This window comes from Bubalus bubalis, chromosome 11 (genome assembly GCF_019923935.1).
Source record: "Bubalus bubalis isolate 160015118507 breed Murrah chromosome 11, NDDB_SH_1, whole genome shotgun sequence".
NCBI classification, from domain to species: Eukaryota; Metazoa; Chordata; class Mammalia; order Artiodactyla; family Bovidae; genus Bubalus; species Bubalus bubalis.
In genome coordinates, this window is record NC_059167.1 from 10840585 (window position 1) to 10866879 (window position 26295).

The 26295-nt window shown below is 41.0% G+C and overlaps 1 protein-coding gene and 1 long non-coding RNA gene across 2 annotated transcripts in view; one reads left to right on the forward strand and one right to left on the reverse strand.

The window, feature by feature from the left end:
• Positions 1-26295, forward strand: part of CEP128 (centrosomal protein 128) — a 601725-nt gene that overhangs the window by 46123 nt on the left and 529307 nt on the right. The window lies entirely within an intron of this gene.
• On the reverse strand, positions 1430-8583 carry LOC123327956. Its single transcript, XR_006542599.2, has 3 exons — positions 7689-8583; positions 2667-2781; positions 1430-2391 (listed from the first exon to the last, which is right to left on the reverse strand). It is a non-coding gene; the product is annotated as an uncharacterized LOC123327956 (long non-coding RNA).

Here is a 26295-nt window from a genome sequence, read left to right on the forward strand (position 1 = left end):
TTGCAAAGAGTCAGATATGATTGAATGATTAAACTACTACAGAGCATTGTGCAATATAGAATCTGAGGTGGTCAGGTTCCCCAGAGGAAGTGACACTTGAACTAAGACATTAAAAACAGATAGAAATCTGCCCTCAAGATAAAGACATCCTAGACAGAGGGAACAACCAAGTGCAAAGGCTAAGGGAAAGCTTAAGCTAAGGGAAGGCATAGTCCATTTGAGGAAATGCAATCAGCTCACTACGGCTGGACTCTACATTTCAAGATGGAAAAAGGATGGATGTGAAACTGATCCTGGCCAGTCTGTCCCAGTGTTATCCACTTATTTTTTCATTTTGCAATTCTTTCCTTTCTTACACTAGAGATTCTCCAAAAATTCATGAAAGTTTGAAAATTCCCCAGTGACCCTGAAGGCAATTAAAGAGGAGATCCTGACCTAAGGGTTATGGAAGCCTAAGTAGAGGTTATTTTTATAGATGGTATTTGTAGGTTCCTTTCCAACTTGCACTCTCTTACTTACTTTTGACTTATTCTTTGGCACACAAAGGAGTTTGCGTGGGAACTTGGATTTTAACAGGCTCCCAGGTAATCTGGATGCAAGCTGTCCTGGGGGCCACACTTGGAGAAATACCACTCTGGAGTGTCAGGCATGGCTGACCTCGGTTGTAAAGGGGGCAAGTTTCCAACTGTGCTTTCCCTCCCCTCCTTCCGCCTTCCTGGGACCCTCAAGCTGCCCCCGGTTTACTCTGGGGTCCCTCGGGTCATTACCCTAATGCCAGCCCCTTTCCTCTACCATCCAAACTTACCATCCATAGAATTATCAAGTGTTAGCAGAACATTGGAGCTGGTGGAAACTTGTAACGTGGATAAAAGTGAGGCACTGCCCAAATTCAATTCCTTCCCTAGTTTGCCTCTGAAACCCCCAAGAGCATTTGGCATTCCGTGGACCGTGAAAGCCTGCTATGTTTTTTTTCCTTCATCCCTTGCTGTTCCCATCTCTTGTGCTATTAAAATTTAAGGAGTTACATCCACGTGCTGGATTTCTAACACATATAACACTGTATCTGTTGTTGTTCAGTTACTAAGTCGTGTCCAACTCTTTGCGACCCCATGGACTACAGCATGCCAGGCTTCCCTGTCCTCCACTATCTCCTGGAGTTTGCACAAGTTCTTGTCTACTGAGTCGGTGATAGTATCTAACCATCTCATCTTCTGCCGCCCTCTTCTCCTTTTGCCTTCAATCTTTCCCAGCATCAGGGTCTTTTCCAATGAGTTGGCTCTTTGCATCAGGTTGGCCAAAGAATTGGAGCTTCAGCTCCAGCACTGTAACTGTCTGGATAAAACAAATTGAAATTTTTGCCAGTCTTGAATGCTGTACAACAGAAATTTAATACAAAGTTTTAAATTGACAATAATTACATCTCCCCCATCCTTTGTTCCCCTTTACTGCAAACCAGAATTTTCTATCATTTCCCTTTCAACTTATCCAGCTTCTTTGCCAGCTTCAGGTTTTCAGAGATATTTTTCTAAAAGAGGCTTTCTAGATGAAGTGCAGAACTTTATGGCAAGAAAACTCAGTGCTTATTTAAAGTTTCTCAAAGGGATTTAGGGCGTTTGCAAAGACCAATTTCAATGCTTCAAAAAATAACATGTGACTTAGGTTTTAAGTTTATATTCAAACGTTGATCTAATCCTTCGACTCAGAACCAGTCCTTTCTGTATTTATACCATATAAACAGATTCTAAGATCTCTGTCCTCAACACTCAGATCACCAGTCTATGGAATTGAAGTCAAAATTAAGATCAGGTGGAGATTTATTTTTAAGGAACATCTGATCCAAAATAAAGCATAAATTCTGTTCTCCCTGACACTCTAGTTTCTCCCTGTCATTACAGTTGGCGAAAACTACCTGTGTGAGGAACCAGGTCCTTGGAAAGCACTTAGGAAATAGTTTTTTGAGCTTGCATTCCACTAACACACCATGACTAATAGCAGCAGGAACTGCGACCAGGTCTCCAAGTCATTCTGTGCCTTCTCCGTGGTGTGGGAAGTCTGTGATGACACAGTGCATTAGCTTAGTTTGGCTGCCAACCCAGATCCTAGTTGATGCAACTGTAGCCATCGGAGTGTGTTAGCGTCTAGGAGCATTAGCGGTTTGGTGCCAAAGTGCAAGCAAACCTTCGGGGCTTACACAAACAAGTCCAGGAGGGTGCTCAGCATAAGAGGAAGAGGAGAAGGAGGAAGTGGCACTCCGGATGGTTTTTTGTATGTAGGCTCTCATTTATCAGTCTTTATGTCCCTTGCATGGGGCTTCTCCGGGCTGGCTCAGCAGTAAACAATCTGTCTGCAATGCAGGAGGTGCAGGTTCGATCCCTGGGTTGGGAAGATCCCCTGGAGAAGAAAATGACAACCCACTCCAGTACTCTTGTCTGGGAAATCCCATAGACAGAGGAGCCAGGCAGGCTTCAGTCCATGGGGTCACAAAGCATCAGACACGACTTAGCAACTAAACAACAACATCCCCTAGGTACAGCTCCCCGCCATTCTGGACCCTGACACCCAACAGGGAGATAGTTGTTATCTGGCATCATGTGGATCAGCCAGGATACCTCTAAAATCATGGACTGCCTGCTCACAGTAAACCTGACCGTAGTCTCTGGTCTTACCCTTAAGTTCACATCATCCAGTTTCCTCCTGGGGATACGAACACTCCTGTATGGGCAGACCCTGTAGGGCTCTGAGGAGAACCATCCCTGGCACTGTTTCCACTCCCCTTCAAGCCTGCAAGGCAATGAAAAACAGCCCCTTTTCACAAGAGGGCTGGAGAACCTTGATATAGAACAGATCTCCAAATGGCTTTTGGACTGAAATAACTGAATCAACAAGATATTTTAAAAGTGTTTATGTATTGCATTTCTCAAGTGAAGATGAATTTTATAGACCCATCTCTCTTGGGTATATCTGTTTAAATCCTAAACTAAATATCAGTACACATTTTTTTTCCACAAATCACTTTATGAGTGGGAAAAATCCCACAAATATCAAGACTCAAAAGGTTAACACGTGAAAATACTTTCATCAAGACCTAGGATTATACTCTATCCCCAAATCAAGCCAAGTAAATATAGATAATGCCAGACCACTAAACAGTGATTTCTCGGACTCTAAAAGGACAGAGTAAATAGCTTTCCTTGAGCCATACGTGTGGTCTGGTATGAAGAGAGAGCTTTGCAGGATGGAATACAAGCTCACTTGCTGTGAAATCCAGGCCAGCCACTCTCCCAGGAAGGCAGTGCCCAGTGTCAATGAGAACTGATTAACAAAGCCCTTGACTCATAACAGTAGAGTGGACTATAAGGAGTGGCTCTAAATTTTCATTAGCTTGAAAAGTCCTAGAGGACAGGGCATGTATGTTCATGTATCACAATGGCACTTATCTAACAAATCCTATATAAACATATGTTCTTATCTAACAAATCCTATATAAACATATGTTCATTAAAAAATCCATATAAATATCTTTACACTCATGTACATCTGTTAAGATCCTCCTTGCAAGAACAACATAGAAGAAAATCATAGTTTCCAGGGGATTTTGCAGAGTCATTGAAACAAACTTTTTTCTAGAAATTACTACATATGGCTAAAAGTTCTAATTATCGTTTCATTTCGGCCATAAATACTATACCATAATTATAAAAATTAGATAAACTAACATAAATGCTGGTTCCCTGAGAAAATAAAATAGACAATTATCTGACAAAATTAATCAGGGAAAAGAAGGGAGACAGCACAATACATAACTGTATTAGGAATGAAAAAGAGGCTACAACTACAAATACTGTACAGGTTTATAAAAATGACTTGAATACTATGAATAGCTTTATCCTCATAATTTTTAATATGAAACTGATAAGTCTCTAGAAAAAAAAAAATGAATGACCAAACACATAAATAGAAAAGCATAAACAGACAATGATTAAATTCCATCTATTTATCTTGTTATTTATCTCTAACCCCACAAAGGTACCAGCCTGAATGGATTTACCAAACCTTCAAGAAACTGATATTCCCTTTCTTGTACAAATCATTCTAGAAAAAAAAGAAGGAAGGGAGCGAGGGAGGAAGAGAAGAAAAGTGGAAGAGAGGAAGGGAGGAGGAGGGAGCGTGTCCCAAGTCATGAAGTTCATATAATCTCGACAGTACAGGAAAGGAAAAGCTCACGCCAGTCATGCTTATTCCCTATCTTTAGCTAATTGGCTGCTCACATCTGGGCCTCTGAATCCTGAGACAATGACAGCAAGCCATAAGGGAGTTGATAAGATTTCTAGTAGACCAGCGAGGGCTTCCCTGGTGGCTCAGTCATTAAAGAATCTGCCTGCAGTGCAGGAGACATGAGTTCGATCCCTGGGTCAGGAAGATCCCCTGGAGAAGGAAATGCAACCCACTCCAGGTGTTCTTGCCTGGAGCATCCCATGGACAGAGGAGCCTGGTGGGCTACAGACCAGAGGGTCGCAAAGAGTCAGACATGACTGAAGCAACTTAGCACACACGTATGCATGACAGTGAGTGCACAGTGGAACCAGCACTTAGCTCCACGAGTCAGCAATGTCTGTAACAGCATCCTTGGCAATGGATTTGTCTGAATTCAGCTTAAATTAATCGGGGTAAGTTCCTATTACCCCTAACCCTATATCTTGACTGAAATACCTTACAATGGGCAGCTACTAGAAAATATAGCAAATATCATATGTAATGGTGAAACTTTAGAAGCATCCTCTTTAAAGTCAAGAAGATAGGATGCTAGTGTTGAACGCTGTAATAGAGTTCCTAATCAACGCATTAAGACTAGAAAAAACTAGGAATAAGATGGAAGAAACAAAGTGGTCATAGTTATATATTCTTCCATAAGGAAAATCAAGAGTTAAGCAAAGTTGGTGCAAATAAAATTAACATACAATCATCAATAGTATTCTTAAACACCAGAAAAAACTCACTTAGAAAATATAATAACTAAAAGATATCATGGAAAAATAAAAAGAAAACTACAAGATAGTTAAAAATGGAAGATACGCAAGACCTCAATGGAGAACATCACTAGATTTGATTGAAAGGAAATTAGAGATTTTTTTGGGTACACCAAAATTTAAAGTTACCTCTATAATAAAGAATTGCAAAAATAAAATTAAATGACTAGGCTATAACTTCCTAGTCAATACATATTTTAAGAATTAAATCAAAAGGCAAGTGATGGACTGGGAAAAGATATTTACTAACTGTATGAAAGTGAAAGTGTTAGTCGCTTACTCATGTCCGACTCTGTGACCTCATGGACTGTAGCCTTTGGTATACAAACTATATACCAAAGTATTAATACCCAAGATATATAAAGGAGTCCTTGAGCAATAAAAAAACAAGACAATGTACAATTTATAGAAGAAAAAGTTGAATAAGTATAAAAAATGCTCTCCCTCAGTAGTCATCAGGGCAATGAGAACAAGAAGAATATTCATCAGATTGGTAAATATTTAACGTCTGAGGATGTAGTGAGGATATTTGGAAATAAGAATTTTCATGTATTACTCTTAGAAGTGAATTGCTACAATCATTACAAAAAGAAATTTGACAATGTCTGATAATGCTGAAGTTTGTTACATCTTACAACTCAAAAAATCCCCTTTCCTAGGTGCATACCCCAAAGAATCTGGTACAAGGCAACAACCCAAGGGTGTTCATTGCAATATTTTTCACAAGAGTCAACTTTTGAAAACAAAAGTCATCAATAAGGAACCATTTCCTTATTGATATTAAATAAGCTTTGATATTCCTTAATGTTTAATATTAAATAATATTTAATATTCCTTATTAAATAAAGCTTTGATTAAGTGACATGATAAAATACTATATAGCCATTAAAATAAACTAGACTACATATATCAATAGTAATTTCTCTTGAAGATATATATGGAGTCAAGAAGGTAAACTATAGAATGATACTCAGAATATGGTACCATTAAATAAAATGCTAAAATACAAAACACAATCCTATGGTGTTTATGGATATAGCATATGTGATAAAACTGCAATTGTTAACAATTTTCTTGAGGAAGGGTATTTGTTATAGTACACTGTGTATATTTATGCATTTTAAATGTTCCATAATAAATAACCTACAATTAATATGCAGAGTGTAGCCAGTATGTATATGAACAACAGTAGCCTATACAACAAATGATGCCACTGAAAAACATTTTGCCAACTTGATAACTCCAGAAATTTCATTAAAAATTTTTTCCTATATTTGAGACAAGATCATTTGCTTCCTCTTATAAAGTATAAAGAGATAGAAGTATGGTTACACCAACATTGTTTTAAAAAATATGAAAATGTGGAAGCTATTAATTACAATCACTCCTCTAAACTAACATTGTAGAGCCTGCCTTTAAAAGTGTGGCTATTTTGCCCATGCAATCATATTTAATGGGGCTTAAACTTGATTTTAATTAGTTGTGAACAAAAAAATTATCATCTGAGGACTATTTATGAGTAAAATACAATTCCATGTCACTTGGGTAAAATGCTCTTGCTGTCTGGAACAGATGTACTTCTATAATCATCAAAAAAGGAAATCTTAAAGAACAACTAAATAGTGTTCTAATATTTAAAGAGAAAAAATACCTATTATTCCTAGAATAATTGGAGCTTTTAAGAATATATTAAAGTGAATACTTTTAAGCTGATGCAGCAAATAGAAAATTGATATGAAAAATTAGCAATTCTTCATATTTTAAGAATAATTCATCTCATAAAAATTAAAGACAGTTTCCATTTAACACTTATTTGCTTTATTTTATATATTCATATTGGTTCAATTTCAATGCATGCATTCTATACTAGAATGAAAAGTGTAAATTACATAAAGTTTGTATTCAAGGTAAAATTTCTACCAAATTTTATGCTTTAGTTATAGAAAATGGTACTGAGTTTCTTGCTTGTCAGACTCAACTAATCAGCAATCAACATAATTACTGAGTACTGATTACTGAAAACAGGGCACTGCATCCAAATCTCTGTCACAGGACAGAGGAGACCCCCACAAGCTTTCAGAACTGAGTCTGAACACAGGAGTTAAGTGACCTGCCCGAGTCTGATCGATATTACTAGGGCCAGTCTCCAAGGAAGTAAACTATTACATCACCTTACATTTGCAATTATTATTATTTTTTTTTTTTTGTAGTCACACAGTTTGCAGTGAATACTAAGTGAAAGTCATAGGTTTGAACCTAAGTGAGCCTATATTCCTACCCTGTTCTGTATATACAGACTTCTTTTTAAATCAGAACACTTCTCATTGATTATTAGGGGAAAAAAACTAAAGGTGATTTAGAAATCAAATAATCCAGCCCTGCTGGTTTACAGATGAAAAATGTGAAAATCCATCACTCCTCATTCCTGAAGTGCAGGCTGCACATAGTGACTTCCCTCCAAAGAGCACAGCATTGAAGGGGAGGAAAAAAGTAACTTTAGAGTGGGGAAACCTGAAAAACCTGAAAAAGGTTAATACCAATAGTGATAGATCATACTGATACGATAAGAAAAGAATAGCATTTTCCTTCCAAACACCTGTAATTCCAGTCTAATCATAAGAAAAACATCAAATTCCAATTAAGGAAAATTCTTCAAAATACCTGACCGCTACTCTTCAAAACTGTCAGGGTCATCAAAAACAAGAAAACGGAGAATGTCAGACTCAAGCGGAGCCTAGGGAAACACGATGACTGTTTTTGTCTGCTTGGCAGACAAAATACTATAGGCTGGGTGGCTGAAACAGACTATTTCTCACAGTTTTGGAGACTGGGAAGCACAAGATTGTGCGGCTGAAGATTCAGCTCCCAGACAGCAGAAGGCAGCTTTCTTGCTTTATCCAGAGTGAGGGCACTCTGCTCTCTCTCCCACTTACTATAAGGGCACTAATCCCACCACAGGGCCCCACCTTAGTATCCACAATTAAACCTAGTTACCTTGCAAAGACCCCACCTCCAAACACTATCAACTTGAGAGTTCAGGCTTCAATATAAGAATTTGGATGGGGGAGGGGAGAAAAATGCAATCCATAATAATAACAAAACATCATGTGGTGCCTTTTAAAACGTTTTTTAATATGAGCCATTTCAAAAGTCTTTATTGAACTTGTTACAATATTGCTCCTGTTTTACCTTTTGTTATTTTGGGCTAGAGGCATCTGGGATCTTGGCTCCCTGACCAGAGATTGAACCCATGCTCCCCAGCATTTGAAGGCTACATCTTAACCACTGGACCACCAGGCAAGTCCCTAATGTGGTGTCTCGAATGGCATCCTGGAATAGGAAAAAGTCGTTAGGTAAAAATTAGGGAAATATGGCTAAAGTGTGAACCTGGTCAAGGAGTTAAGATCCTGCATGCCACCTGGCCAGGAAGCCAAACGTTAACCAGAAGCAGTGTTATAACAAATTCAATAAAGGCTTTAAAAATGGTCCATATTAAAAAAAAAAGACACTTAAAAAAAGTGAACCCCAAAGAAGCTAAGCAAGGCAGTACCTAAGTCAAAAAAATGCTGCGGTGAAACCTGGTTATCCCTCATGCTGTGTGGGCAGGTTATTTTCCCTCTTTAAGCCTCTGCTCATTTGTAAAATGAAGGTGGTAATATCTGCCCTACTTATTTCCCAGTGTTATTATGACATCAGTTGAATTAATACATGCAAAAGCAATTTAATCAAAGGACATGTTATTAAGCATTTTGCCCAAGTCCCATAGCTATTACAGGCACAGGTAGGTCGAATTATTTAGAACTCTTATCTGCTCTTAATCATCCAGCCCTCTTCCCATCACTCCTACCTGATCCCAAATTCAAAAACTTCTGTAGCCCAGCAGTTTCCAGGGCACATTAGTCAGATTATAATCTGTGGCAGTTATAATTTATTTTCCTAATTAGGGCTGCCATCTCAAAAACTGCCAATGCTTGTCTTTAATGTTGGCCTGTGGGATGTGGCATGCAGACCAACACACCTTGAAAAGCAGTTCTGTGAATAAATATTGATTGTAAGTCAGTATTTCTGTATGTGCAGGAAAGCATGTTTTTCTGTTAAACATAATACGTTAGGGGCTTCCCTGGTGGCTCAGTGGTAAAGAATCTGCCTGCCAGTGCAGAAGATGCAGGTTTGATCCCTGGGTTGGAAATATCCCCTGGAGAAGCAAATGGAAACCCACTCCAGTATTCTTGCCTGAGAAATTCATGGACAGAGGTGCCTGGTGGGTTACACTCCATGGAGTTGCAAAGAGTTGGACACGACTTAGCAAATAAACAACAACAATAATACTTTATAGCTGGTTTCCGAAGTGCAGTTTCCAAGACAATATTCTGGGGTACAGAAAAAAAATAGAACCTTTACTTATAATTGAAAAACTTCTGGATGTCTGTTTCTGTCTGTCTTATAATTTCCATGGTGTGTTAATATAGTAGTATGTGTCTACGAAACATGCACACAAACACATATATTTTAAAGTGCTGATTGAGACCATGTTCACAAAAATGTTTGGACACCATATCATTAGTAGTCAGGAATAACTGAGCCACTGAGTAAGCGAATATAAGCTAGATTCTTAGGATTTTTTTCCCTCTTAATACAATAGCAGAGACAAGTAATACATTTTCATCTTTAAGGAGGTTTTCAAACTATAGGCTTTGCCACTTACAGAGTATATATGTTGCACAAATCATTTAATCTCTCTCTGCCCTGGCTCCCTCATCCTTTAAATGGGAATCATAACATTCAGATGGTAAAGAATTCCTCTATAATGCAGGAGACCCAGGTTCCATCCCTGGGTTGGGAAGATCCTTTGGAGAAGGGAATGGCGACCCACTCCAGTATTCTTGCCTGGAGAATTCCATGGACAGAGGAGCCTGGCAGGCTACAGTCCTTGGAGTCGCAAGAGTTGGACATGACTGAGTGACTTTCATTTCACAACAGTATAACCTCATGTTGCATTGGGTTAGCCAAAATGTTCGTTCAGGGTTTGCCATACGCTGTTACAGGAAAAACCCAAATGAACTTTTTGGGCAATGAAATATCTCCACATAGGGGAGGGATGAGGAGAAAACCCTGGTTTCAGTCAGGATGGCAGCTTGCTTAATCTAAAAGCCAAGGCATTGCAAAACCTGCAGACCACACCATTAGCTTTGGCCTTCTCCTTGTTCTTCAGTAAAACTTGAACCTGACTTTCAGAATCTCTGAGACTGAACACTTGAGAAACAATGAGGTGCAGGCCACTGCGCCTGAGTGCTATGGAGTGAGCCGCTAGGAACTGCGCAAGCTGTCGCTAGGACCATGCTCGCCAGGAAAGAGTAACTGGAGAGGCACATACAGTCAGCTCAGTGCCCCTGCCATGGAGCTGTCTTTTGTAAAGAAGTTATGGTTAAAAGTGTGAAGTCACTGGTCTACATGATTGTTGACGGAAGTTCCGACTAAAGCAGTAGGTAGATTCTGGTAATGATGCTGAAAACGAATTGGTAGGATTTGAAGCGACTTAGCAGCAGCAGCAGCAGTGACTAACTGAATGTGGAAAGTAAAGAAAGGTGGAGATTTGGAATTTCTGGCTAAAGCTAGTAGGTGCAGTACAATGTGGTTGAAACTGAGATTAAGAATGAAGAAGTACAAATGTTGTGCAACTCTTCTGGGATGGGGAGTAGGGACGATGGTCAGGAGGTTGGTAAGAAGAAGACGAGTTTTGGCCGAGATGAACTGAACTTGAGGTCACTGCAGGTCATCCAGGTGGGCGTGTCTAGGAGACAACAGGAAAGTGGAAAGTACCAGGAAGAGTTCAGGGTTAACGATAAACCCGAGCAGTCATTATCATCCAAGTGATGGCCGACATGTTAAATTTGATGAGACTTTCCTTTTTCCTTTTTGGTTTATTCAAATTATATTCCTTTAGAAGGGTACTTAAATCACTTTCTTATGACTCTCTAAAAGAATGATTCATTGAGCCCATGAATAAAAGATAACATTCTAACATGTCTTTTAACTGTGGTTCATTGGTGATACAATGAAAGTAAATGGAACTAAAACAAACCAATCAATAGAGGTACATCTTAGGATGAGACTTTGAAATTTTTATACAATGCAGTAATTCACTGAAGAACATTAAGAGAACAATGTAAGATGAGCAGACAGTTTTACAAGGTGGCAAGAAGTAACTAATACTTTACTGTGATTTTACCAAAGTGACTTTTGGTTAACTCTATTGTATGCTCATTATGTTACTGAACTGCATAATAATTATGTTTGCTTTAATATTGCTCAAAAGAAAAAATATCTTTCACATAAGCCATAATATGCTACTGCCACATGAACTGCATTTCCTTGCCGAAAAATTGAAGAAAAATTTACTACTTGTCTATTGCACAGCTGCCAGCTAAGTGACATAAGCAAGTCCCAGAAAGACAAACAAACACTGGGTAAGATTTTCTAAGGAGCCCGGTTGTCTGCAAAAAGAACAAAGGTCAGTATCTCGGTGAAGGTCAACCTTTCATGAGCAAGACTCAGGAGACGAGATGGGAGGAGGATCCATTTGTTACAGAAATATCATAATCTATGGAAATATCAACTAGAATAAAAATTAGCCTGCGACATTTCAAATTGGCAGTAAAGAGTGAGAAGAGAGCTTTAGGGCAGCAGTAATCACAGAGTTGGGTAAAGGGTAATGGACAGGATTTTAGCCGATTGAACCTAAGCGGGAGTTGCAAATGTATAGTCTTCCCTTTAAGAGAGAGAATGGGTTTTTACAATGGGAAAATTAGATAATATTTGTAGATAGTGGTAAAGGACAGAGCATGACAGTAACAGTAAATGTAAAATGTTTACTATTTGCTAGGAATTATTATTAGTCAAGGCTATGGTTTTTCCTGTGGTCATGTATGAATGTGAGAGTTGGACTGTGAAGAAGGCTGAGCGCCGAAGAATTGATGCTTTTGAACTGTGGTGCTGGAGAAAACTCTTGCGAGTCCCTTGGACTGCAAGGAGATCCAACCAGTCCATTCTGAAGGAGATCAGCCCTGGGATTTCTTTGGAGGGAATGATGCTAAAGCTGAAACTCCAGTACTTTGGCCACCTCATGCGAAGAGTTGACTCATTGGAAAAGACTCTGATGCTGGGAGGGATTGGGGGCAGGAGGAGAAGGGGACGACAGAGGATGAGATGGCTGGATGGCATCACTGACTCGATGGACATGAGTCTGGGTGAACTCCGGGAGTTGGTGATGGACGGGAAGGCCTGGCATGCTGCGATTCATGGGGTTGCAGAGTCGGACACGACTGAGCGACTGAACTGACTGACTGAGCTGAGGAATTATTCTAAGCACTTTACACAGATTTCATGCTATTTTTCACTACACTGAGGTAGGTATTATTATCATCTCCATTCTATAACCCAGGAAACTGAGGCACAGGGAAGTTAGGTAGATTCATTCAGCCAGGTCCCACACAACTGGTGTCAGCAATAGGATTTAAATCCAGCCAGGGACACTACAGTCTGTGGTCTTAACATCTACACTTTGCTGGAAAGGGGAAGGTGTAGGAAAATAGAACCCTAATGAATATGCCATATGCAAATATGTGAGTGAATTAAGAATACATATAACTCACTTCAGTTTGGGCCAAGTTCTGCTCCTGCTGCTCTGCTGCTGCTAAGTCGCTTCAGTCGTGTCCGACTCTGTGCAACCCCATAGACCGCAGCCCACCAGGCTCCCTCCTCCCTGGGATTCTCCAGGCAAGAATACTGGAGTGGGTTGCCATTTCCTTCTCCAATGCATGCATGTGTGCTAAGGCACTTCAGTTGTGTCTGACTCAGTTCTGCTTCTATGAGTTACCAAAAAATTGTCCCTGTCCAGAGTGTCTGAATTTTGGATTCATGGATAAAGAACTGTGCTCCCACAATAGCTGAGCATGTCAGGAAAGGAAGGGAAGAAGTGACTGTGGGGGTGGTGGGTACAGCCTTGGAAAGGGCTGGGAACACCCGTTCCTTTGTGACGAGAGAGAGGGGGAAAGGAAGACCAACAAAGCTAGGTCCCAGCCTTTCACTCCCAACTCCCACCAGCAGCTCTGTGCTACTTCCTTATCCAAGGTCAGACAGACACCACACAGGATCACCTTCTTCCCTTTAAGGTCTAGCATGACCTGTCCTTGCTTTTCCTGTATTTTACTTAACCCACCGGAGGGTCAAGGTGATCCTGCACGTGATTCTGCCTCTCCCTTCCAGGTGTTACTAAGAAAATGGAGAAAGACATTGAAAGGGCAGAAGATGCTACTAGAGAGATTCCTTCTAGTTCCAATTTCCCTAGCAATATTCATTCATTATTTTGTTATGCACTGGGGGTGGGGGGAGACACTTTAGAAAACTATTAAAAACTTGGAAGAATGCTTAAGGGACAAGAGAAGCAAAATTGAAAGACTTCATCATGACAACCAACCCCCCTGCCCCTGTCCCCAGGACAACAGAGAGAGAGAGAGAGACTGAAGATGAATTATGAAGAGGCTATGAATCAGGGCTTCCCAGGTGGTACTAGTGGTAAAGAATCCACTTGCCAGTGAAGGAGATGGAAGAGACGTGGGTTTGATCCCTGGATTGGGAAGATACACTGGAGCAGGAAATGGCAATGCACTCCAGTATTCTTACCTGGAAAATTTCATGGTCAGAGGAGCCTGGTGGGCTACAGTGCATGGGATTGCAAAGAGCTGGATAAAACTGAGTACACACACACACACACACACACGAACCAAGCTGACAGGGAAGGAAAGAATGGGAGTCTGAGTAGAACCAGTGAATTCTGAAAAGTAAGCCTGAATAGCATGCTTTTTTTCCAGAAGGTCTTTAGCATCTGTCACCTCCCAAGCCACCACCAGGCTCAGGTCCAAGGAGCCTCATGTCTCTTTGTTCAGCTGACCGGGGAAGGGGCAACTCAACTGGAAACGGAAGGGAAAGCCTGAAAATGTTCTTAGTGATCCAAGTTGTCCCCTGGACATTTGACATTTTAATCCATAAAAACATCATTGAGCACTCTGTCGGAAGCCAGAATATTTCTGGAGGTGCTTGAGGTAGAGATGAAGCAAAAAACCCCGAGACTGCATTCCTGTTTACAGCTGATTTCTGGTATGGTATTACAATGTCTGGCATCTTAATGGTTAAAAAGCCTTCAGTAAGCTGGCCAGAAAATTTAATACATGTGTGAGATACATTCCAAACAACTGACTTCTGGAACACAATCCTATACATTGAGGACTGACCGTTTTTATACTCCCTTTACCAAGGTTACTAAAATTAGTAGCATAACAGAGATTAAAAATAATATATTCTTGTGACTCAACAGCATGGCAACATCTTCAAACCCAAAGCTTAATTTTAGAGTCAGTATTATTTTATTGGGCATTTTCTAGAACCACAGAGGATGAGCTGGCAAACCATCCCATCTAGCAATATTAATGGAGAAATTCTGCTTTTATCTTTATAATTGAAGTAGCTCTGTGCAGTTTAATTATCAATATGAATGGGGCACAGGTGGTATGTTGATCTAATCTGCTGATGTTGCAAAAGCGAGAGAAATAGCGAACATGTTAGGTAAGAGTCACAAGGGCTTCCCAGGTGGCGCAGGTGGTAAAAAACCTGCCTGCCAATGCAGGAGAGGTAAGACTCGGGTTCGATCCCTGGGTTAGGAAGATCCCCTGGAGGAGGGCATGGCCACCCACTCCAGTATTCTTGCCTGGAGAATCCCTATGGACAGAGGAGCCTGGGATTGCAAAAAGTTGGACATGACTGAAACAACCTAGCACACACGCATGGAAGAGATACAAATACTTTGCTCCTCTTCCATCTTCTCAGTGTATTATCCAAAATGGTAGCAGTTTGGAGGATCATGTTGTGTAGAAAATGGAGAGGAAAAAAAATGTATAGCCTAGAAAAGATTTAGTAGGTAGGAGGAGGAAAGTCATTAAATACAAGAGATTATCTCTGATCTGATCTGTGAGACCCAAGTGGACACATCTAAGACCAATGGTGCAAGATTTTCTCCAGTGTAGGAAAGCGTAACAATTCTTCAAAAAGAAGGTAGTAAATTCTCTTTACCACATGTATTCAAAGGATGAATGTCATGAATCAAATACAGAAGATTCTTACATTGGGCAGAAGGTTAAAGTGGATGATCTTCCAGTTCCTCTTTCCAATATTAAAACTCTATAAGTCCATGAAAATCATAATAACTAACTACTCCTTTTCCCCCCAAGCAACACGATACCCTTAAAATTGGATGCCAATGAGAAAATTCAAGTTGATGCTAAGACTCTAGTTGGTCATACAATTGGGCAATCAAGTTTTAAGTGTTTTTGATGGAGCCAGCCAACCTGGGATTGCCCATTTCCTTAGTCATGGAGATGTACTTTTGGAAACCAAAATCTGTAGCGGGCAAAAATCAGTCCAAACCATGTGGCTTTCCAATAGGGTATGATTACAAAAGAAGCCGAAATTATTATAGCCCAGAAGGGGGAAAGTCAGCAGAATTCATTATCCTTATAAAACACATTCTTTGATCCTTCTTTCCACCATACTGCATGCACTGTTTCTTGGGCTATCTGGTGGTCACTGAGGTCAAGATAATGTTGTACAGCTCTCATTTCCATTACACTGGCTTTAGAGAGACTGGGTGCCAAGATTAGCCATTCCAGCTTCTTTTTAGAATAGTTACAATTTAAGAAATGCAAGTTTTTCATTGTTGGAAATCAATTTGAGTTCTTTAGAAAGTCATACTAGCTTCTTAATTTTTATAAGTAATAATTCAAGGTGTTGTCCCAGGTCAGAGCAAAGATTCTGTATCCTCTTTTTAAACTACTTATTAATCTTTGTGACCATCAGTATCAAATGGGCACTGGGACAGTTCACAGTGGTATAAGCACAAACCACCTGGCTTTCAAGGTTCCCCTCTAAAGCACAACAACACTGCTTCTAAGTCCCATCCAGAGAAGAGCGACCTGTGAATGGCTTCCCAAGGAGGTAACACTACTTCATGAGACAGTCAAGACAGGCAGCCTCATAAGAAAAATGTAAGTAAACATGAAAGATTGCCTGCTTCTAAAATACCTTCAAATGGCTTTTCTGGCAATGTTGCTTTCGGAGAGGCAGGACGAAGGCAGCAGGATTGTATGTCAGTTCAGTTCAGTCTCTCACTAGTGTTCGACTCTTTGCGACCCCATGGACTGCAGCACGCCAGGACTCCCTGTCCATCACCAACTCCCGGAGTTCACTCAAACTCATGTCCATCAAGTCAGTGATGCCACCCAACCATCTCATCCTCTGTTGTCCCCTTCTCCTCCTGCCCTCAATCTTTCCCAGCATCAGGGTCTTTTCCAATGAGTCAGTTCTTCGCATCACATGGCCAAAGTATTGGAGTTTCAGCTTCAGCATCAGTCCTTCCAATGAACACTCAGGACTGATTTCCTTTAGGTTGGACTGGTTGGATCTCCTTGCCATCCAAGGGACTCTCAAGAGTCTTCTCCAACACCACAGTTCAAAAGCATCAATTCTTTGGGGCTCAGCTTTCTTCACAGTCCAACTCTCACATCCATACATGACCACTGGAAAAACCATAGCCTTGACTAGACGGATCTTGGTTGGCAAAGTAATATCTCTGCTTTTCAATATGCTATCTAGGTTGGTCATAACTTTCCTTCCAAGGAGTAAGCCTCTTTTAATTTCATGGCTGCAATCACCATCTGCAGTGATTCTGGAGCCCAAAAACATAAAGTCTGACACTGTTTCCCCATCTATATGCCATGAAGTGATGGGACCAGATGCCATGATCTTAGTTTTCTGAATGTTGAGTTTTAAGCCAACTTTTTCACTCTCCTCTTTAACTTTCATCAAGAGGCTCTTTAGTTCTTCTTCACTTTCTGCCATAAGGGTGTTGTCATCTGCATATCTGAGGTTATTGATATTTCTCCCAGCAATCTTGATTGTATGTACACCTGCATTGTATGTACTATGTACTACCTGGGAATTGAGAGGCAGGGAGATGGGCAGTGTTAACCGTTAGCCTTCCCTGCCTTATGGAAACCAGACAATAGTTTAACTATGAAAATCTTAATGATAACATTATCTGGGTTTGTATATTGTCCACTTGTTCCCTAAACACCTACATCTATTATTTCATTTGAACTTTGTAATAACATTGTTAGATAGTTAACATAGGTATTAGTTATTGTTATCGTTACTACCATCTATTTTTCAAAGACAGAAACTACAGGGCTTAGATGACCGTTTGAGAGTTAGGTGCTGGTCACGGGCACACTGGGCCTCTCTGTCTCTGGGTGACAAAGGAGTGTGCTGGAGCAATTGCAGGACTAAAGCCTGCTTAATCCCAACTCCATCTATTATCTATATGACCTCAGAAAAAGCCTTTGCATTTTTGAAGCTTTGCTTTCCATAAATATTTTTTAAAATATAAGCTAAAGAGGTACAGAGGAATAGGGAGGAACAAATTGCTAAAGCGCTCTGTAAGGCATCCCTGTGAGATGGTATTACTCTTCTTATTCCCAAAGGAAGTACAGAGCAAGGGCTTCATTTTAAATCCCAGGGCCATTCCTTTCTAACCGTATGACCTTGCCTGAGTTCCTGAACCTCAATAAACCTCAGTTTCCTCATCTGTAAAGTGGGAACAATAAAACCTGACCCTTCACCCCCACGTCAGTTCCATGCATGTGTGTGCTAAGTCGCTTTAGTCATATCCGACTCTTTGTGACTCTGTGGACTGTAGCCCGCCAGGCTCCTCTGTCCACAGGATTCTCCAGGCAAGAAGACTGGAGTGGGTTGCCATGCCCTCCTCCAGGGGATCTTCCTGACCCAGGGATCGAACTCGTGTTTCCTGCACTCCTGCACTGGCAGGCGGATTCTTCACTGCTGAGTCACTGGGAAAGCCCAATGTCCTGTGAGTCAGGGTTAAATGACATTAAGTGCAGGAGACAGGAGTGACTAAAAGGATGGTAATAGTATAATAATAATGATGACAGTGACGATGAGGATAATAGTAACGCCTGCTTTACAGCTGAAGAAACTGAGACTCAGTAGTTCGCTGGTTTCGGCTCAGAGTGCCCACAGAGCAGAGCAGTGCGAGACCCGGTAAACCAGAGTGAAGGGCTGTGTTTGCTCTGGGTGAAATGGAATTGGTGAGTGGACACTGGAGGAGAAGAAATTTTCTTTTTCTCTCTCGATCCGACCACCTCCACGCTCCTCAGTTCACAGGGTCTATACCTCTAGGATTTGAGAAAACAGGAGCCAGGGAAACCCAAGGAGGAACTGGCATGAGACTTCCCCTCCTCAATTGCTCTAGGAACCCCAAGAAAACTTAGGCAAGAGACAGGATTCCCAGAAGTGCCACTGCTTAAACCCCAGGTCTTCTTGCTTACTAGAATGATACTTCTTTTCCCTCAGGAGCAGATCTGAATTTGTGGGAGATTTCTGGCCCCTTCTGTTACTGGAAGGAAATTTCTGAGATGAAACCTGCTTGTCTCTCAGTGCTCCCTCTGTTGGTTGGCTGAAAGTTTACTGCGACAGAGCAATATGATTCAGAAAATGTTGCAATAAACACGCTGTAGTCACTTACTTAGGCCAAAGGAACTGTTTCCCAAAATAAAGAACAATCATGGGAATATGCAGCATTGAATTGCATCATAATGTATTCAAAAGCAGTTCAAGTCTCCCAGGAAAGAGGGAACACACTGGAGAAGCAAAGAACATCTAAGTATTCAAACAAGGCTGTGGGGGTTATGTTGGGACTTAGGGACTTAACTGAAAATTTGATAGAAAAGAGCAAGAACTCTTGATTTAGTTCATGCTGATGCTTTTATTTGAATTTCTATCTCAACAGAACACCACAGGGTTGCAATTCTGCAAAATTTATTTTATTTATAAGTGACTGCACCTGGTTTCGAGGCACAAGATAGGAAAACTGGATCAAAATCATGCAAGGTCAACAGAAAAGAACTTTTTTGACTTACAAAAATACACAGAAACTCCAGAAAATCATCTATCCTTCTTTAGAAAAACCAGAGCTAGTTTCATCTACATGAGAAAAGGGAAAAGGAGAAGTTTAAGATTGATAAGTAGGTAATTCGGCCCAAGAAGCATCTCATACATCCAGGTATTGGAGACAGAAGCACGGTAAACTCCCTAACGGGTCCACTGGTTCTCTGCAAAGTGGGGGTCGTGCTGAGCCAGCATGGTGCAGAAAGGTAACACACTAGCTTTTCCTTTTCTCTTTCTCACACATATGCCTTGGCATCATTTGTGTTTTACAAACATGTATAATGTACAATGATTAATTCAGTACTTTAGCATGGAATTTATAAGTAAATGTGTATATTAAGAGGACACATTCCAAAATTTAGTCATAAGAGTATGCGATGAATTGCAGCTAGAGATTATGTCTGGATAATTTGCCCAATTCTAAACTTTACGGGGCAGAGCAGGCGTGCGCTCATAATAAATGTAATCATTTCCCTTGGCATCAGCCTGAGAAAACTATTTCGGAAATATGGATTGTGTGCTCAGTACTCCACTAGGCACAGAAGGGACTCTTATCAATAGAAGGTCTAAGCCACAGGGGTTCAGCCTGGGCCTTAATGCTTGTCTCTCAGTCTTCTTGAGAAGCCCATTCCATTGCTGGACAGCTGTTATCTTCAGGGAATTCCTTCTTACATAGTATCTAAGTCTGACAGATGACAATTTAATTCGGAAGTAAATTTTTACTGGTGTAAGTTTTGCCTACAAGGACAAATCTGGATAGCTTTGAAATACCTAAAAGTAGCTCAGGTCTATCTTTATTTTCCTCTCCCCCAGGGCCCTATTTGGGTTCTTTCAACTTTTAAAATACAGCCTAGGGTATGGAGAAGGCAATGGCACCCCACTCCAGTACTCTTGCCTGGAAAATCCCATGGACAGAGGAGCCTGGTGGGCTGCAGTCCGTGGGGTCGCGAAGAGTTGGACACGACTGATTGACTTCACTTTCACTTTTCACTTTCATGCATTGGAGAAGGAAATGGCAACCCACTCCAGTGTTCTTGCCTGGAGAATCCCAGGGACGGGGGAGCCTGGTGGACTGCCGTCTCTGGGGTCACACAGAGTCGGACACGACTGAGGCAACTTAGCAGCAGCAGCAGCAGCAGCAGCAGCTTAGGGTATGGTCTGCCTTTTCAGATGGCAGTCACCTGAATTTGGTCATTTGTCAATTCCCTTTTAAAATGCATTTAGCACGACTTGTGCTAAACACAGGGAGGCTATCATTTCTCTTGATTTGAATGCCCTATAGTATTCATACAGCTAATACTAATATTTTTAGAAATTTCATCAGCCTCTTGGCTCTTTTTATAGTTAACTACAGCTCTGGGACGTTTTTACCATGAAATCTGGGCTAGGACTAAGACCATCCTGTAACTGTATAATTTATTATTTAGAGCTGATTATAGGGTTTATATTTATCTTGATTATTTCATCCAGCATATTTTGATTTATGGCATAGCCTACAGGATTATTTTATATTCTTCTCATTCAACAGATATTGATCAAGTGCCCGTTAAGTGCTAGTCCCTGTTTGGGGTTGTGGAGTCAAAAGAAGAATTAAGTCACAGTCTCCCTTCTTGAGTATTTCATGTTCCAGTCAGGAAACGGCACATAAGCTCTTTCATCAGGCAACATGTTAGGACCTATAACAGAAGTTTAGGTATTAATATGGCTACTTTGGTGGCTCAGTGGTAAAGAATCTGCCTGCAATGTAGGAGACACAGATTCAATCCCTGGGTTGGGAAGGTCCCCTGGAGTAGGAAATGGCACCCTACTCCAGGATTCTTGCCTGGGAAAATCCTATGGACAGAGGAGCCTAGCGTGCTACTGTACGTGGGGTTGCAAAAGAGCTGGACATGATTTAGTGACTAAACAATAAATAACAGAAGTACATGTAAAGTACAATGAACGTGCAAAGACGGAAGAGATTTAAACACTTGCTAACATTTTAATATTGATTTATGACTAGCTTACATATCTTATTCAATTCTCAAATAAATTCTGATGGATAATAGGATTAGTAAATAATCCTCAATTTACAGAAGAACCAGAGGCTCAGAGCAATTAAATGACCCAGCAAATAAGTATCTTTTCCCTTTATTTAGAAAAGCAGGACGAAACGGTCCAATTTTTCTGTTGAACACTTGTTTTCCAAGGTCCTCCAGGTAGTCCATACAGAACCCTCAGAGACTGATGACTGCATCTCTTCAGCAGCCTCTGAACTTGTCAATGTGAATTAATTTAAAGCAACGTCTCCACCAATATGTCAGTTAAATTTGGTCTGCAAAGCTCCTTTCAAACTTGAAAGTCTGTGAGCCTCCCTCCAGCTCCTGTTTGTCATCTGTTGTTCCCATGTCCTCTGACCACTTGCTTATCCTCTAATTACTCTTCCTTTACTATAAACACGGTTTGTAAATATCTCCGTCGTGTTGAGTTTTATTTTCAATTCCCAGACTTTTCTCCCTCCTCTTCTCCAGTATCCGACATTAAACTCTGGACAGGGTGGTAGGGTTAAGAATAAAAATGAAACAAAATCCTTGGACCTGTCATCATTAATTGCTTTCAAATTTTGGCCTGGCCTTATGAAATTTGTTTCTTTATTTCCCCTTTGAAAACAAACCTGGGTTATTGAACGTCTGGGCTGGAATTTCTGCTGAAGAAAAATATTCAGAGGCTCTTGAAGTGTGTCCAAGTTCTCAAGTCTTTTTTGTAAGTAGGTAAAACCACTTGTCTAAAAAAAAGAATTCTTTTCCCTGCTCAAGTGTTTTTATGTCGTGTGCACTGGTGAGCAAGATGTGAGTTAACATGTGAGGACAGATAGGGACAGGTTAAAAGGGTGGACTCTTTTGTACTCAACTGAACAATGTAATGGAAAGAGGAGTTTATAGATCTTTTAATGTATCATAATGACATTATAAGAGAAAATACTTATTTTTAAAAGCCACGTATGAATTCGCAAATGATTGAATTGATTTTCTCTCTCTCTTGATTGAGAGAGAGAAAAATTAGGACTTGTTCAATCTGTGTTTTAACCTTCTTATTCATGAATGTCACTATTGCATAAAAATTTTTAAAGTTTTTCCTGTTTCAGGCCTCTGTCGTAAAACTGCCACCAGTCTTGTCTTTCCGGAATCAATATAGAATCTAACACAGTAACGATCATAACAAGCTCAGGTCAGGGATATTTTACTGGATGCCTCTTATGTGCATCCTCTTCTATTTTGGACTCAAATGAGAAGCCTTCTAATTGGACATGGAATCTGGCTTTCTAAGGGGACATCAAGGAAGCCAGATGCTGCACCTGTAACTGCAGGGGAGTGATTTTGATCAGTGGGAACCAAGAGGTAGGAGGGTGTAGGTAAGGGCCTTCTTACAAGCTGCTCTAAAGCCTGGGTTTCCCTCAGGGCTTGTCCACAGATTCCCTACATGGCTGTGCAGATGCGCTGACCTGCAGGGTTCTTCCTGGCTCATTGCAAAGGAAGCCGTACAGAACATCCCAGCAGTACATTGCTTCCCAGCCATCCCTGCCTGCCTTCTCTGATTGCTCACTCTCACATCAGCAAGTAACCTCTGTCTCAGAGTTGATAAAGGACAAGACAGCTATTAGTTTACAATATCAATGATATTTTCCAGGGAATCCAGGACAAGATGGCTATTAGTTAAAAATATCAATTAACTAGCACGCTAAAGTTCATTTCAGTTCTGGGTAATTCTATGAACCTGCAAGCCACTAGATTAGATATTACGAGGGAAGCACAGCTGAACAAAATCCAATTGCTGACCTTAGGCGCTAATAGTCTAGAAGAGAAGATAAAATAATTGCATGGGCACCATAGCTATGAAGAGGAATTTGCGAGAGTTGCCTTCTAAGTCTAGATCTATGGGTCACTCGTTCAAGAACAATATTTATTCTTTCTGGGCCTTGGTTGTCTTAGCTATAAAATCCAGGGTTGCCTTAGGTAACCTCGAAAGTCTTTTTCCACATCTAAAATCCTGTGACTTTATAAATTTGACAGGTGCACTTTCTGAATCCAAATGCTGTGGGAACCGAGGGCTTTAGAGATTTGGGCAACATTTGTGAAGAATGAGGCATTTGAGCTTGTGGGATTTGTTAGGATTTTGATAGGCACTTACGGGGCAAATGAGCATTTCAGGCAGGAGGAGAATACACAAAAGGAAAAGTATAATGTGCATGCAGGAGAGTATGGCTACTTGACTTGGGCTGAAGCAAGGGGTAAATGAATACCTAAATCAAAGACAGTGGTGAAGTGGCCAATGGAAGAGCTCAACAGTCGAGTTGAGTGTGGGCTTTATCCCGTATTCATTGACTCAACGTATCTATAGAACACTTGCCATGTGCCAGAGAGAGAGCAAGGTGCTGAGAACACAGAAATAAGACAGAGTTCCTGGCCTTAAGAGGGTGATGATCAGAGGGCAGGAGAATGGGGAGCCCTGGTGAACGCAGTGTGTGAAATTCTGTAACATAAACCTGGACTGCAGAGCACGAAAGCGTGCAACATGTCAGAACTACAGGCACATTGAAGAGGCAGAAGAGTCAGTGATGATGGGAGATGGAAGACGGCAGGAAAGAGTGAAGGGTGACTAGCTGTGCTGAAAGGAAAAGGCGTTTGCTTTGGATGTTCAGTTTAAGGTCCTTCCAGACAACCAGGCAGAGACATCTAAAAAGTAGAAAAAATTTTGGTCCTGTGATGAGGTTAAAATGTTGGAGCAAGAGACTGAAGTATGAGTGTGTTCTCTGAATAACTCATGGCTCTGGGAGGGATTGTCAAGGAAGAGGATAGGAAAGATCAAGGAGAAGACCTTAAGGAATGCCCATGCTTGGGGGTCAGAAGTAAGAGGAGTGAGTCCAGAAGACAGAGTTGGGACATCCATGGTGGTCCAGTGGCTAAGACCCTGTGCTCTCAACACAGGGGGATTGGGTTCAATCCCTGGTGGGGGAACTAAATGCCACATGCTGAAATTAAGACTTCACAGGCCAGTTAAGACCTGGTGCAGCCAAACGAATAAATAACAAATAGAATAAATCAGTAAAAAAGAAGGCAAGAGTCAGACTATTCGAGACATTGGACAACCAGCATAAAGGACGTCAAGGGAAGCAAGAATGTAAAAGATTCCCCAAGACTGGTGATCAGCTATATCAAAATCATTTGAAACATATATTAAAATATGGACTTTGGTGTATGGATGGATCTTCAAGAAACTGTTAACAGTGTTTGCCTTAGGGAACTTAAGATGAAGGATGGAGAATGATTTACATGTTAGCATTTACCCATTAGTATTATTTAAATTTTTACCACAGGCATCTTTTACCCAACTGAACAAATATATTGAAACACACATTTCCAACTTCTACCTCAGACCTCCTAGGGAAGAATTTTCAGGAATGGGGCCTGGGAACCAATATTTTTAATAAGCTCTCCTGGCAATTTTAACCATAGTCAAATTTGGAAACCCCAAGCATCTACCTGCAATGCGGGAGACCTGGGTTCAATCCCTGGGTTGGGAAGATCCCCTGGAGAAGGAAATGGCAACCCACTCCAGTATTCTTGCCTGGAAAATCCCATGGACTGAGGAGCCTGGTGGGCTACAGTCCACGGGGTAGCAAAGAGCCGGATATGACTGAGCAACTTCACTTCTTTCACTTTCAAAGCAGCTTCCCAGGTGGCATTAGTGGTAAAGAACCTGTCTGCCAGTGCAGAAGATATAAGAGATGTGGGTTCAATCCCTGGGTCAGGAAGATCCCCTGGAGGAGGGCAAGGCAACCCACTCCAGTAATCCATAGGGTCACAAAGAGTCAGACATGACTGAAGTGACTTAGCACACAAAGGAGATAGCTTGTAACAGAGTTTCCAGTTCTTAGAATAAATGTATTATGGGTAAAAAGGAAAAGGGGGGGCAATAAATTCAAGGACCAGAAATCATCCAGAAGATAAAGGCTGAAAAGAAGCCCTGATATCCATAGGACAGCAAGTTTTGGTAGAAGAATGGGGCAGAAGTAAGCTGGAAAGGGGGTGAGGAATAAACAGGATGAACAGACAGTGGTAATGAGGAATGTGGGAGTGAAGGGAAGATTCTAGAACCTGAGGGGTAACTACACCCAGCAAAAAGGTTAGCATTAGAAATTTAACCTAATCAAGGTACTGGCTTGTCAGTTACTGGGAGATCAGAGAAGGCTTCCAGAGCTGAGCACCTGGTGGAGAAATCTCAGCTCAGGGTGAGCTCTGGTGTCCGTTAAACACTGTGGGATGCACGGTTTTATGTTTTTAATTTTTGAAAGTGCAGGATGCAGCCTAAGACTTGAAGTAGAATTCAGTTCAGTGCAGTTCAGTCGCTCAGTCGTGTCCGACTCTTTGTGACCCTGTGGACAGCAGCACGCCAGGCCTCCCTGTCCATCACCAACTCTCAGAGTCCACCCAAACTCATGTCCATCGAGTCAGTGATGCCATCCAGCCATCTCATCCTCTGTCGTCCCCTTCTGCCACCTTCAATCTTTCTCAGCATCAGGGTCTTTTCAAATGAGTCAGCTGTTCGCATCAGGTGGCCAAAGTATTGAAGTAGATTCAAACATAATTAATAAAAGAGGATCGAACCGGAATTGAAGTACTCAGATAGAAATGATGAAGCACAGGTGTCACGGGGACTGCAGGAGGTAAGAGAATTGGCCAGAAGTCACAAACGCTGGCATCCGGTGTCCGAGTGAACGGGAAGCTGTCTCTTGGGGGGACCAGCATTGGTTTGGAAATGACATACGTGAAGCACCAAGACTGCTTTGCCTGGCTTCTTTTTTTTTAATTGAAGTATAGTTGATTTACAATGTTGCGTTAGTTTTAGGTATACAATAAAGTGACTCAGTAACACACATATACATATATTCTTTTTCAGATTCTTCTCTATTATAGATATACAAGGTACTGAATATAGTTCCCTGTGCTATACAGTAGGTCCTTGTCTGTCTATTTTATATATAGTAGTATGTATCTGTCGGTCCTCAAATCCCACTTTATCTCTCCCTCCCTTTTCCCAAATGATAACCTTAAGTTTATTTTCTAAGTTTTTGAATCAATTTCTGTTTTGTAAATAAGTTCATTTGTATGATTTTTTAGATTCCACACAGAGTGATATCATGTGATATTTGTCCTTT